Below are 16,472 nucleotides of genomic sequence, written 5' to 3'. Positions count from 1 at the left end.
ACCTTGAAGATTTGAGGAATAAGGCTGATATTGCAATTCAGAAATCTCAGTTGCATAATCAGAAGAATTTTGAACGAAGTAATAGGCCACCAAGAGAGTTTCAAGTAGGAGATTTGGTAGTGATAAAAAATGTAGACACTACTGTTGGTAAAAATAAGAAACTAATTCCTAAGTATAAGGGGCCATATGTAGTACATAAGCAACTAGGTTTTGACAGATACGTAGTTACAGATGTTGAAAATTGTCAAGTCACTCCAATGCCATATAATAACGTTATTGATTCAAGTCGAATGAAGAAGTGGTTGAGGACAGGTCAGAGTGTAGACGATGTGGGCTTGGAAGGCAACACAGATATTCAATATGACCATATGTCAAATGATTATTGTACAGATTACGAATATTTAGATGGAGAGAATGGTAATGATAATATACCAAATGACCATATGTCAAGCGATGGTTGTACCGATTAGGAATATTTAGAATAAGCTGAACGATTGTATAATTCAATCGAGGTCGATTGATTGTCAGGTGCGAGCTGTAGTGTATTAGAATACTGATAATCTGGCGGCACTAAGTTTATCGGGCTGTTATCGGAACTGTCTCTTCCGGTCTCTTCTAAAATATATAATCAAGTGGTAAGCGCGAGGCTGTAAGTTTTATACAAAAGAATAAAAGTGATCCTAAAGAAAAGATTACAAATAATAATAATAGGTTGGCGCTTACACATATGTTAGTCTTTGGCCGAGCTTCTCCTCCGATTTGTGGCGTGCGCCTTGGTGTTGTCACACAAAGCGGAGGGACCTACAGTTTTATGCCAACTCCGAACGGCGATTGTATTTTTATGAGAAGCCGTTTTTCATGGCAGAAATACACTCGGAGGTTTGCCATTGCCTGCCGAGGGACGACCGCTGTTAAGAAAAAACCTATTTTCTATATTTTTTGCGACGTTGCTTTGGCCAGGGTTTGAACCCAGGCGTTGCGGGGTGGAAGCGCGCACTGCTTACCACTACACCACAGCGGCAGGAATAATAACCCTCAAAAAAGCAAAAATGCTACAGCGAAAAAATGGTTTGAATAACCGCATAAATTCAAGTCCGCATAAAAAAAACGAATAAAAAGAGACCTAAGTGTACATCGCCTCAATTAATGCTATAATCGATTTTGAAGATAAGTCTGACATGTTTACCAATACATGACCATGTTCTTAATTACTGACACTTACAATTGAATAACGTCGTCTTCTATATTAGCGCTGCAACCGAAATTTCGCCGATTCCAAAAAAGAAAGTTAATAGTTTCTCTCTTATATGAATGCCCAGGAAAGGCGGAGAAGGTTTTTGTAATCCTCTGATCACACCATCGTGGTGTAAATTCGAAGACACGACCACGGCAGCAGGTCCCGTATATTTTCATTGAATGCACTTATTCATAAATATTTTGTCTGGGGGCGCTTCATAATCCGACTTTCAAGATCCCGGCAAGAAATAATTCAGACAATTTTTAAAACCGTAAACAATCCAGACAGGACATAATACAGACTTAACCAAATTCCGACCAAATAAAATACATATAACAAACTATTCAAAAATGCTTATAAGAACTGTGCACACACACACTGCTATTAATGATTCTATTATTGTTCACAAGTACCCTTCTTCGCAACAACAACATTTATGATTTGGTGTAGATGGAAGAGGTGGATTTAAATTGTGAGTGAAAAAAATGATGCCAAAATTTGTTGACCACTTGATGTCCACTTCATACTGTTACCATTTTTGACGCCACCGTTTTCAAATATGGAATTATACATACACAAATGGCAAAATATATATTTTTTATTTGGTGGCTCTTCTTGATTTCATCAGATATAAATACTCTACGCTAGCGGAGTAATATCATCATTGAACTTAATATCTGCAAGAAGTGCAGTCTAAAATCGTTCTAAAGCTACGTTAAAAGTTACATAGTTTAAATTGAGAGGATACTAAAACAGATAAAATGGTGAGTGTTTTCAGGAATATCCACGAAGCACTATCGGGTTTGTGACCCATTATAACCTCAAGATTGCTATCACTGCCATTACAGTTGTTAGTAAGATGCTTTATTCCACAGAAACTCTTTGCAATCACGCTCACTGCCTGCTTATTTGCATTTGCCATCGCTCAATCCGTTCCTGCCGAAAGCGCCGAACCACCTGCAGAGTACTTACCTCCAGTCGCCGAAGCACCCGCTCCTCTTGCTGAAGACGGCTACCGTTACAAAGCTGTGCGCCGTCTGAAATACCGTCACCGACGTGACTCTCCTTCCGTTGAATATTTGCCCCCAGTTGCTGCTGAGCCTACCACTGAGTACTTACCACCAGTAGGTGCCGAAACCCGGGTTGCCGATGATGGTTATCGCTACAAGACCGTACGCCGTCTTCGATTCCGTGCTCGCCATCGTCGTGATGTCTCTGAGTTGCTATCCTCCGAATATTTGCCACCAGTTGAGGTCGAGTTGGCTCCGGATTTGAAAACAGTATTGGGTAATGATGGTTACCGTTATAAGACTGTGCGCCGCCTGAAGTTCCGTCGTCATCGTCGTGAAGCCGAAGTTGAAGCTATGGAGGAAGCTGCGAGCGTTGATGCTCCTAACGGAGAATACTTGCCACCAAGTAACGATGTTGCTGAAGAACCGCAAGTTAAGAGCGCAGAGTTGGCCCAAGATGGCTACCGTTATAAAACCGTACGCCGCTTCAGATATCGTCACCGTCAATAGATTGAAACCGAAAGCTTGATGCTGAAATGATTAATGACAAACTGGAAATGGAAGTAGGCTGATATGGACTGAAACAAAATTTACTCTTTGATTTTGATTACGAAACTGAATGAAATATATGAATATCACGTGTGCTTATTAGAATTATATGTATATGGTTAGGTTTATTAATAATATGCAAGAATAATAACATTTATTCAATAAAAGTTTGCTAAATTATTATCATAAGGCGTAAGGGTGCTGCCAGTTGTAGGAGGGTTGTGGGAAGTTAAAGTATTAAAGAGTGACATACTAACTTAAGTCCGACATGGGTTGCACCGCCTGTCAATGAAATAACTTTATTGAAGTTATTTGAAGTACTGATAAACTGGAAACTTTTAGTCAATGTTGAAAATAGGTATGGAAAATTCATTTGTGTTTTCCAACATTTTCAACAGACTTGCACTGACTCATTGCTAATGAGGCAGTTTGTTGGGTGCCAAAGAGTTCAGGTAGTATTTTCTATGCCAAAAAGAGAAGCACAGCAATTGCTTCACCGTGCAATTCTCTTTAAGACCAGAAGGAAGAATAAATTAATGAAAATACTTAGCAAATTATCTGAGATTGAAGTTTAGACAACTTTCAACCTCGATGCATCCAGTTATTGCTGAATGTAATACTCACCCAGTTTCTAGGTCAGCTTTCAGACACATCAAGTTTTCGTTTTACTAAAATAAATATCTGACCGGTCCCTTGCATTGCCGAACTAACTTAAAAGTAGTTAGACGACAAATACGCAAACTCCCTTAGAATTGTAAATACCTCGACTTGGAGTACCGAATAATATCCCCTACTAACTCCACATCTTGACCCAGTGTCAGTTTTGGAGCCATCAACAATGTCTCGAAAATGTGTAAGCGTAGGTTAGCACTCTGCTTCAGGGAACTCAACATTGTAAAACCTTCAGCAAAGTTAGAGGTGGCGAAATATTAAAACACATTGAAAGGAGAAGTGCGCCTGAGTATAGACCTCTACCACCGGCAATTTCAGCTGGGGTCAGCTAAAGAATCTATATATTAATACGCTAACATAAATTTTGTCTCCGTTCGTTTGGCGATTCTACCAAAACCAAGAACACCGTTGGAAAGGCATTTTTCCGTAGATGAACAGAGTTTTAATGGTTTCACAATTGGTTGAAAATTACGGCCAAAACCGTCGTTTAAAAATTTTCGAATTGTGTATAGATGTTGTTGCAACATGTTCAATTTGACATGTTTCGCCTGTTGTTTCACTACACATTTGAAATTAAGCTTTGAAGTAAAGATAAATATGAAGATGAAGAAATAAATGATAACGATTAAGTAAAAAAAAAGAAGGTGGAAAAGTGAAGATAAAGACGAAAATGGAGACAATGATAGATACAAAAGAATTAGGGTAACTGAAAGGGTAAGAACATTTCTTGAATTTATGAAGTGGTTGGTTGGTTGGGAGTAAATTGTCAAATTCAAGGGAAATAACGCACATGGAAATGGTTCTCAGCGGTTTAGCGGTTTGAGAATAAAAACAAACACAAAGATGCCTAGAGGTACAGGCAAAAACGAAGATCAAGGTAAATTTAAACACTTTAAGTTAAAGGTGAAGAGGAATATGCAAAAATAAAGATAAACATGAAGTAAAGGATGAGGATGAAGATCGATATTGTTATCGATGTAAAACTCGATATTTTTATCGATATAATAATCGATATTGCTATCGATAAAATAATCGATATTGTTATCGATACTGTTATTGATTAAATAATCGATATTGTTATCTATACAATAATGGATATTGTTATCGGCATAATAATCGATTAAATCATTTATATTGTTAACGATATGTGGGTCGTTCTTAAAAAACATGACCATTCTGAATTTTGTAATTTTTAAAAATTAAGTTGGCCAAATATGTTTATAATTGGCCTCATGTGGTTACGGATGGTATCAACAATAGGAATCCATAACCAGCAGTATTTTTTTTAATTTTTGGAGTTTTTGGAGTTAATAAGTCACAGAGTGGACCGGTAACAGAGGGGACAAATTAACTCAAAAATACCATATTTTAGCTTTTTATTCGAATTTTGGAGAATTTATTTGTCCACTTAATTAATGTACATAAAATATTTATAAAAAAATTATAAAATAAATAAAAAATCACTTTACTCACCGTTTTTCAACAGTAACAGAGTTGACACTGAATAAGGGTACGTACCCGGCATACAATTGGGTTCCTTACTCAACAACGCACTAAACAAGACTGAACAGTTCAAAACACATTTTGTTGATTTTAGCTAAGTTATGATGGAGAAGCATAAGAGAAATATACGCGTCATAACGTTTAACAAACATTTTTCAATAAAATGAGTGGACGTAACAGAGGGGACCAAAACCTGGGGACACAAATTTTCTTCATAAAAATTATACAAAAAAATTATTTTTCATCATTCTTTTCTATATATGGTATTAATATACACAAACTGAATAACAAAAATTGTAAATATTATTTTTTTTAAATTTTATTTCAACTGAAAATAACTATTAAATTTTTATAAATTGGCTCGGGACACAGGTTTTTGCTAAACCTTTGACATTGAAAATATTTTTTAAGTTATTTTCAGATAATTAATTATTATTTTTTTATAATATAGTTACGTAGAATCGATAATAATTTATAAAAATGCAGATATTTTTCTATTTTCTTTTTGAAGAAACAAAATATAAAATAGTAAAGTCTGGGGACACCAATTGGTCATGTTTTTTAAGAACGACCCATGTACAATAATCGATACCGATGATTGTTATATTTATCGATGATTTAATCGATTTCACAATCGTTGTATTTTTCTATATGTTTATGGATATTGTTATCGGTATTTTTATCAACACAGTTATCAACTGTCGATATACTAATCGGAACATGGAATGTGATCACATTACATGATATCACATCACATTTTATCACATGATAGGAAGAGATATCACATGATATTACACTACATAATATTATATCACATCACACGATATCACGTGACATGACATTATATGATATGACATCACATTATATGGCATGACATCACATGACTTGACATCACATGATATGACATTGTATGACATGACATGGCATTACATGACGTGGCATCACATGATATGACATCATATGACATGACATCCTATCACATCACATAAAATCACGTCAAATCTTATCACGTCATCGCACCTCATCTCATCTACGTGAATAGAAAAAGAAAAGGATATAAGCAAAGATGTGAAAGATAAAAACAAAGATGAAGACCAAGGTAAAGTTACCGATTTCGAAACCAAAAACATCGTTGGAAAGGTAATTTTCTGTAAATGAGGAGAGTTTTTATAGTTTCGAAATTGGTTTAAAATTGTCGTTTAAAAATTTCCATATTTGTGTATGGTTGTTTTTGCAAGCTGTTCAATTTAAGCTGTTTCGCATTTTGTTTTACTTCGTATTTGAAATTAAACTTTGAAATAAATATAAATATGAAGATGAAGAAGCAAGTTATAACGATGAAGACAAAAAAAGGCAAAAGTGAAGATAAAGACGAAAATTGAGATAAGGGCGAAAATGGAGACAATGAGAAATACATAAGAATTAGGTTAACAGAGCTGAAATTTTCCGATAGGAATCGGAATAAAATCAGCCATAAAGGTTACTGAAATTTATCGAATCATCGAAGTTTATAATTATCGAAATTTATCCATGCTTATTAAGTTATCGCAACGTATCGAATTATTCAAACTGATCAGTGTTTACTGAGTTGTCGAAATTTATAGACACAGAAACTTAGTTGTCCAAATTTATGGATAGTTATCGAGCTATAAAAACGTGTGGGATTAACGAAATTTGTCAAGTTAAAGAAATGTATCAAGTTCGATATTTATTGAATTATCATTATTTATAGACTTAACGAAATTTATCCAGGTGTCGTAATGCATGGAGTTCTTTCAACTTACAGAGTTACCAATAACACTATGCGACAGTCAAAATCGGGATGGGATGAAACCAACGGGAAATGTTATATCGGTCAAAAACAAGTTATACGTGGCCCGGCGTTTCGCTGGGTCACGTCTAGGAATCGAGATATATCGATTTGAAGTTAGTAACTATCATATAGGGGAAATTGTCACCTTTGGTGGTCTTTTTTTTGACATAACTCGAGAACCACTGGTCCGATTTTGCTCAAACAAATTTAAAAAAATTAAAAATTACAATTCCTTTAATCTGTTAATATAACGTTTTTCTATATACTCAACAGTTTTGCCGGTAAAAATAAATGTATGAAGAAAAAAAAATTATTTTTGCCTAAAAATTAAAATTTAGTTTTACGTGTTAATAATAAATAATATATAATAAATATTATCCAAATTCATTGAAACATAAAATCAATATTCTTGTCAAAATGAGATACCTTCACTTAATTGTGAATAAAAGCGAAACGCGTCCATCGATTTTCATGATCTATGCCTCATTTTGCTTAAAGGTTATGTGACTTTGCGTGAAAGTAATACGACTTGCCTTTTTTTCCGTTTTGGATTTTTTATGAATTAAAAAAATTTAATATTTTAGGCAAAAAATATTTTTTTCTTCATACATTTATTTTTACCGGCAAAACTGTTGATTATATAGAAAAACGTTATATGAACAGATTAAAGGAATTGTAATTTTTAATTTTTTTAAATTTGTTTGAGCAAAATCGGACTAGTGGTTCTCGAGTTATGTCAAAAAAAGACCACCAAAGGTGACAATTTCCCCTATATGATAGTTACTAACTTCAAATCGATATATCTCGATTCCTAGACGTGACCCAGCGAAACGCCGGGACACGTATAACTTCTTTTTTACCGATATAACTTTCCCCGGTAGTTTGAACCCTTCCCGATCACTGACCCTTACCATTTGTCTCACAGTGTAATTATTGATCTACTGAAATTGGTTGGTTCAACGAAGCGAAGTTCTTGGAATTTTCTAAATATATCGTTTTATCGAAATTTCAAGGTTATATAAGCTTATCCTGCTTATCGAATTAAATCGTCTTAACAGAGTGTAACGAGTTATCAAAGTGTTTAGATAGTTTTCGAAAAATGTGGAGATGTCAAAAGTAAAAATTTGTAAAGGTATACAAAGTTTTTAAATTTTTGAGTTATCGAAATTTATCGAGATCTCGAATTTCACAGTTATCGAAATTGGTCGAGTTAACGAATTTTAGTGTTGTTGAAATTCATCGAACTATCGATATGTATCAAATCATTGAAGTTTATCGATAAACTTGAATGTATCGGGTCAATTCCAAGTCCTGCCGAAGTCCTCCAAAGACCTTCTCAGATAAAAAAAAAAATTAGTTACGTTTTAGCAGAAGATTTTCCGGTTAGTTAATTTGTACCGTATAAGTTTTGCTACGTGTTAAGTTAGAAAACCTCTCCAAGGCTTCTAAAACTAGAAAAACTGTCGAATTTCGACAGTAACTGGCACTATGGTCTATATATTAATACGCTAACATATATTTTGTCTCCGTTCGTTTGGCGATTCTATCGAACCAATTTCAAAACCAAGAACACCATTGGAAAGGTATTTTTCCGTAGATGAGGACAGTTTTTATGGTTTCACAATTGGTTGAAAATTGCGTCTAAAACCGTCGCTTAAACAATTCCGTATTTGAGTAGTCCACTTGCAAACAGTGTTATGTGATTTTATAAAAGAAAGCCATACATTTGAAAAAAAAAAAAACGATTACGACAACAAGTATAATTTAAATTGAATTTTTTTATTATTACCTGAAAATTTGGATAAATAAGAGCCTTACAAAATTGTAACATAACATCACATGTCCTAAGATAACATTAACGGTCTATACGACCTAAAGTAGGTTTCTAAATTAATCAGAAGATGGATACTTTTGAAAGTTTATAAATAAGTATGATAGCGACTTTTGGAAGAAGACTTAACATTTGATGCTATTTTTTCAGCATATAAAAAAATGTTGCACTCTGTTATTAGTGGACATGAAACTATTTTAAATACTGGTACGTAATCCACCAAAAACCGAAAATCGAAAAAAATGTACATAGCGAACTTTGCAAGTGGACTACTCATTTGTGTATGGATGTTGCTGCAACATGTTCAATTTGAGTTGTTTCCGCATTTGGCTTACATCGTATTTAGAATTAAACTTTGTATAAAGATGAATGTGATGATGAAGAAATAAATGATAACGATTAAGACAAAAAGATGAAGGCAAAATTAAAGATAAAGGCCAAAATGTAAACAATGAAAAGTACATAAGAGTTGTTGCAACTGAAAGGGTAAGGAAATTTACTGAATTTTCGAAGAAAACTTCTTTATCGGTGGCTGGTTGGTTGGGAGGAAATTGGCAAATTCCACGGAAATGGTGCACACCAAAATGGTTGGGACGGAAATGGCTGCTTCTTATATGCTTGCACATGGTATTAATTTAACAATAAAATTATAGTTAAAAAACTAAAAACACGCTTTTATTACAACAAGAACTAAAAGGTATAAAATAATATATAGATATAGCGATTCCGTTTAAGAAATAGGATTAAAGTGATTGGCCCCGTAGTCATTGTCAAAATAAAGTCCACTGTAAAATTAGTTGTAGCATATTGACATAATTTTCAATGCGATATCTGTAAAAATTGCAAAAAATTTTACAGTGGACTTTATTTTGACCATGACTACGAGCCAATCACTTTAATCATATTTTTAGCTAATTTAAAAAAGTTAAATTAAATCAAGTTAGGGAACTTCCTATTCTTCTTAAACGGAATCGCTATATCTATAAATTATTTTAGGCTTTTTAGTTCTTGTTGTATTAAAAGCGTGTTTTTAGTTTTTTAACTATAATTTTATTTTCTACTTTTTAGTTTTTGAATTAATATTATACTGTCTGTATATTTCTCATTCTGTCCATTTCTTTCAATGCGAAGAAAATTTTCCGCACCCTGCTTTTTAGCCACACTTTTTTCCTAACATGCTAGATTTGACCTTAACAAACAAAATTTTAAATGTATTTCAATGAAATAGGTAATACACATATTCTGAATATAAACCAAATTGGAGCACAGATGCCGATTTTTTAATTATATAGACTCGCGCGCCACATAACTGCCAAATTTTTTGTGTGGTTATTTCTTTTCATGTAAGCAATATGCATTCGAAATGTGAACTTAATCGGATCAAAAATACGGTTTTTCCAAATATATCGACTCTTGCGCCACCTATCAGCAAAATTTATTGCGGATTTATTTCTTTTCACGCAAGTAATATCTGTTCTAAATATGAACCAGATCGGACTATAAATGCGGGATTTCAAATATCTCGACTCCTGCGCCACCTAGCGGCATTTTTTTGGATTTATTTCTTTTCATATAAGTAATATATGTTCCAAATATGAACCAAATCAGACTAAAAATGCGGGTTTTACAAATATCTCGACACCTACGCCGCCTAGCGGATTAAGTCATCTTTTATATTGCATTGTCCTCGAGTTCTGAGCTAAGTTTGAAGTTTCAAGTCTGTAGCTCCTCGGAAAGTTTGTTAAATATTGACTGCAAAGTTCCAGGACATACAAAGAAACATACATACACACAAGTGAAGTTAAATAAAAGCTTGTAAAAACATGCTAATAAGCGGTTTAAGAATAAGATTTAGATTAAGCCTAATGCACAGGGCTGCCAATTTAGCTCTTTTCCCGTCAAATCAGCTTTTTCGAAGTCCATATAACGGCAGGAAATTAGAAATTGCGGGAAGCGGGAACTCCAACTTTTTGAGAAATTTTTTGAAGGACTTCTAGCTTTTTCCCTTATACAATATGGTACATACATATGGGTGTTTCCAGCGGAAGGTCCACCACGACAAAAAAATAAAAGTTTTATATCTAACGTATTTACGGGCCGATTTGTCTGCTTTTTAAAATATATACTGGCTATGTAAGAAGAATAATGTTTGCATAAATTGGTCTTCCTAGGTGGTGCAAAGGTCGAGATATTTCGAAAAACCGTATTTATGGTCCGATTTGGTTCGAATTTGGCGCATGTGGTTGAAATATAATAAATCATAGATTTCTAATAAATTGACCCTGAATTGGCGCTGAAGTAAAAATATAAAGTATATTCTACATAAAATACATGTTTTATTTGCGTTGAAAATTCATTTAAAAGCAATATTAACAAAAATATAACGATGGAAATTTATGTCACGTCACGCCACGTCACGTCACGTTTCACACTTGGGGTTGTAAAAGAGAATTGAAACAATTTGCATTAATTCAAAAAACTCTAAAAACAACTAGAATTGCTCCAAATCATATCAAAATAAGTTTCATCAAAATAGCCATCCACAATTCGCAGAGTTTTGCGATTTTGTAAGAAAAGAAAAAATCAACTTCCATTTTTTGTCACGTAACGAACCTCTCTTTAAATGCTTATATTTCAGGACCAAGCAGTTCGATTGATTTAATTTTTCGGTTAAATATAGAGCTAATTACGTGCTATACAATGGCCCAAAAAAGTTAAAGAAAACAAATGGTATTCCTTTTTTGTATCACATTGAAATCGTACGACTGTCACGTGCGCCACCATGGGAATGCCCATATGTATTTTAAATTAAAAGATAATTTCGATACGATTAAAAAAGATAATCGGCCCTATTATGGTTTCCGACGTCGATATCATGTTTTCGTCAACAAATAGCCCTCATCAGTCCAACTGCGGTTTCGCTGACCATAGTAGTGCGAGGAGCACATTTCCGCAAAAAAAAAAAAATGTGGTCAGCGATGCTGGCGTTGGACTTGCAAGTGCTATTTTTTTCCGAAAAAATGACATCGTCGTCGAAAACCATTAGCCCAGTAAAATTAGATAAATTTGGTGGTGATCTACGTGTCAAATAGAAGTAAACTGCATCAAAAAACCGCTGTTACAAATTTTTTTTAAGAAAAAGTCTAATTTTACTGGGTTACATGGATTAATATAAGTAATACAACGCAATTTTGGGCAGAAGTTCAAACTTATACAGATGCAGGTGGCAACCAATTGTTTTCTGATCTGGCGGAATTCGCACTTAATTTGCATTCACTACCTTGGTATAATGCAGACCTGGAACTTTATTCTTCGAACTTCGATTCCAGCTGTATTATTGGAATACAAGATTCATCAATATTTGGTCGTAATTTATTTCAAACGCGGGGCTGACTTCATCTTATAGACTAGCAGAGAACATGCGAATGATTACCCCAGGGCAAAGCCACTATGGAGTTGCAGTATGATAGGAAATCAAACCTCCACATGCTTGCTGACTATTACTGGACCTTGAAAAGCGATGATAATGCGATCTACAAAAGAAAATGTTTGAGAATTTCGTTCCAAAATGCGGAAAGTGTTAACAGACAAAAGACTGGCTAATGATGAATCTGGGATATTGATTTCTTAATGTTGATTTGCTCATGAAATCTCTTTGTTTTTAAAGTAAATTCATAGATTGACATTCCGTATTGGCGGGAAAACAAGTGCATGCTATTGAAGAACCGAGTGTTTTTAAATTTTTTAATCATTTCTAATCAACTTATGGACGTGAGGTTGATTCCATCAGACGAATTTGGAAAAATCTATAACATGAGGTCAGCCCCGTTTTGTGATAAAATGCGACCAAATTTTGGTGAACCGTGTTATTAGTTTTATTTTCAAGTAGAATTTCAAATGAATTGCTTAAAATTATATTAATATAAACCTATTTTGTTCTCAGCTTTTGTTTTGTGGAATTTACCATTTTTCTAGCGGGTTTTTTATAAAAATCTGAATTTTTTTACTCGAAAATAGTTGGCAGCACTGCTAATGCAAGAATGAAAGTAAAGGTTAGTACGTACATAGATGATGAAAAGCATAAAGGCAAAGGTAAAAATAACAAGTAAAGAAGTATAAGTTCGGGCGAAACTTTATATACACGGCGCAGGTATAAAATATCGTTGTTTCAACTTTCTCTAAACCACATTTGCATGATAAGCAGGGGTGTTTTACCCGATTTCAAACATTTTCGTTCATATGCTGAGGTAGACTTAATGTTATAGTTGAACCATGTTTAGTAGAAATCTTCAAAGTGGTTACCGAGGACACCTTTGTAGTCATAAAGTGGGTGGTGCCACGCCCAATTCCTAAAAGCAGTCTTATTTATTCTTAAGAGATTGTTGTAAATATTAACTTAGAGTATATTAGCGTCCTCAGTTATTGAAATATCGAAGTTTTCGTATTTCCGAAATTTACTATTATACGGAAAGCAGGTGTAATTTAAATCCGATAAGAATAATTTTAAACGAAATGCTTTTTTGTACCGAGTTTAGTAGAAAATGATAAACCCGAGATACACATTTGTGGACATAAGTGGGCGGCGCCACGCCCATAATCCTAAAATTTATAATAATCTAGTTAACACGGTAAATATGATGTGATTGCGGTTGAACTATCTTCTCTTCTCGATCTCTCCGTTTTCTCATTTTTGATCTTGGATGTACCTCAAACTTTAAAATTACTTATAACTATTTATTGATAGATTTAAGTTTGCTTCAAATTTTAAATAAGCCTTCAATTTTGTTATTTCCATCTACTGATGTATTATAAAAGACTTAAAGTCTTACGTGTACACCCTCATATCTAAATAAATAAATAAATAACTAAATAAATGCTAAGTGTTTATTGCAATCATCGATTTTAAGTGAATTAGCTTCAGTAGTTGCTGATTTATCGCAGTTTTCATGTTTCTGTAAATTATGGTTATATGGAAGGTGGGCGTGGTTATTGCCCGATTTCAAAGATTTTCAAAACATTTCTTAGTTAGATTTTAGGCAAGGCTCGTACCGAGTTTGGTAACGATTGGTGAAGCGGCTAATGAGATACAGGATTTCACCATAAGTGGGCGGGGTCACGCCCACTTTCCAAAAATTTTATAATAATATTATTTTATCCCATAATTTTACTTGACATACTAATTTTCAACAATTTGCGGGTCATATTTACTGAAATATGGTAGTTCCTGCATTTTCCGAAAATACCGTTATATGGGAGTGGGCGTGGTTATTGCCCGTTTTCAAAGTTTTTCAACAGATTCCTTAGCCAGACCCTATGCAAGGCTCGTACCGAGTTTGGTAAGGATTGGAGAAGCGGCTACTGAGATACAGCATTTCATCATAAGTGGGCGGGGTCACACCCATTTTCCAAAAATTTCAAAATAGTATTATTTTCTACCAAAATTCTACTCCATACACAAATTTTCAATAATTTGGATCAATTATTTACTGAAATATCGTAGTTCTTGCATTTTTCGAAAATACCGTTATATGGGAAGTGGGCGTGGTTATAGTCCGCTTTCATCCAGTTTCAATGCCAACCCTTTTGGATGAAGAGCAACATACATACTAAATTTCGCTGAGATATTTAAATTTTTGCTCGAGTTATCGTGTACACGGACGGACAGACAGATATGGCTTAATCCACTTATCTATTCATTCTGAGCAGTTATGTATACATTTGTTTATATCTATCTCGATTCGTTTTGGCTGTTACAAACAACCGTTATGTGAACAAAGTTAATATACCCTTGTGCACAAGTGCGCTCGGGTATAAAAAAATTATGCCAAAATTTGTTGGCTACAATGCATATTTAATAATTCGACCACTTGATGTCCACTTCATACTCTTACCATTTTTGACGCCACTGTTTTCAAATATGGAATTATACATACACAAATGGCAAAAAATATATTTTTTTATTTGGTGGCTATTCTTGATTTCATCAGGTATAAATACTCTACGCTAGTGGAGTAATATCATCATTGAACTTAGTATCTGCAAGAGGTGCAGTCTAAAATCGTTCTAAAGCTACGTTAAAAGTTACATAGTTTAAATTGAGAGGATACTAAAAGAGATAAATTGGTGAGGGTTTTCAGGACTATCCACGAAGCACTATCAGGTTTGTGACCCATTATAACCTCAAGATTGCTATCACTGCCATTACAGTTGTTAGTAAGATGCTTTATTCCACAGAAACTCTTTGCAATCACGCTCACTGCCCGCTTATTTGCATTTGCCATCGCTCAATCCGTTCCTGCCGAAAGCGCCGAACCATCTGCAGAGTACTTACCACCAGTCGCCGAAGCACCCGCTCCTCTTGCTGAAGACGGCTACCGTTACAAAGCTGTGCGCCGTCTGAAATACCGTCAACAACGTGAGGCTCCTTCCGTTGAATATTTGCCCCCAGTTGCTGCTGAGCCTACCACTGAGTACTTACCACCAGTAGGTGCCGAAACCCGGGTTGCCGATGAGGGTTATCGCTACAAGACCGTACGCCGTCTTCGATTCCGTGCTCGTCATCGTCGTGACGTCTCTGAGTTGCCATCCTCCGAATATTTGCCACCAGTTGAGGTCGAGTTGGCTCCGGATTTGAAAACAGTATTGGGTAATGATGGTTACCGTTATAAGACTGTGCGCCGCCTGAAGTTCCGTCGTCATCGTCGTGAAGCCGAAGTTGAAGCTATGGAGGAAGCTGCTAGCGTTGATGCTCCTAACGGAGAATACTTGCCACCAAGTAACGATGTTGCTGAAGAACCGCAAGTTAAGAGCGCAGAGTTGGCCTAAGATGGCTACCGTTATAAAACCGTACGCCGCTCCAGATATCGTCACCGTCAATAGATTGAAACCGAAAGCTTGATGCTGAAATGATTAATGACAAACTGGAAATGGAAGTAGGCTGATATGGACTGAAACAAAATTTACTCTTTGATTTTGATTACGAAACTGAATGAAATATATGAATATCACGTGTGCTTATTAGAATTATATGTATATGGTTAGGTTAATTAATAATATGCAAGAATAATAACATGTATTCAATAAAAGTTTGCTAAATTATTATAATAAGGCGGAAGGGTGCTGCCAGTTGTAGGAGGGTTGTGGGAAGTTAAAGTATTAAAGAGTGACATACTAACTTAAGTGCGACATGGGTTGCACCACCTGTCAATGAAATAACTTTATTGAAGTTATTTGAAGTACTGATAACTTAATCGCGAAATCTCAAAAGTCTGGAAACTTTTAGTCAATTTTCAACATAGGTATGGAAAATGCATTTGTGTTTTCCAACATTTTCAACAGACTTGCACTGACTCATTGCTAATGAGGCAGTTTGTTTGGTGCCAAAGAGTTCAGGTAGTATTTTCTATGCCAAAAAGAGAAGCACAGCAACTGCTTCACCGTGCAATTCTCTTTAAGACCAGAAGGAAGAATAAATTAATGAAAATACTTAGCAAATTATCTGAGATTGAAGGCAACATGAGTTTAGACAACTTTCAACCTCGATGCATCCAGTTATTGCTGAATGTAATACTCACCCAGTTTCTAGGTCAGCTTTCAGACACATCAAGTTTTCGTTTTACTAAAATAAATATCTGACCGGTCCCTTGCATTGCCGAACTAACTTAAAAGTAGTTAGACGACAAATACGCAAACTCCCTGAGAATTGTAAATACCTCGACTTGGAGTACCGAATCATATCCCCTACTAACTCCACATCTTGACCCAGTGTCAGTTTTGGAGCCATCAACAATGTCTCGAAAACGTGTAAGCGTAGGTTAGCACTCTGCTTCATGGAACTCAACATTGTAAAACCTTCAG

General features: G+C 34.9%; 1 pseudogene; it reads left to right on the top strand.

Annotated features, from left to right (window-relative positions):
• The first annotated feature begins 1,998 nt into the window (after positions 1-1,998).
• Positions 1,999-15,494, top strand: LOC118753292 (annotated as a pseudogene).
• The last annotated feature ends 978 nt before the right edge of the window (positions 15,495-16,472 follow it).

Source organism: Rhagoletis pomonella, unplaced genomic scaffold (genome assembly GCF_013731165.1).
Source record: "Rhagoletis pomonella isolate Grant_MI unplaced genomic scaffold, Rhpom_1.0 Rhpom_scaffold_02322, whole genome shotgun sequence".
Classification (NCBI taxonomy): Eukaryota; Metazoa; Arthropoda; class Insecta; order Diptera; family Tephritidae; genus Rhagoletis; species Rhagoletis pomonella.
Note: the sequence above shows the minus strand (reverse complement) of the source record. Positions and strands in the feature narration are given on the sequence as shown.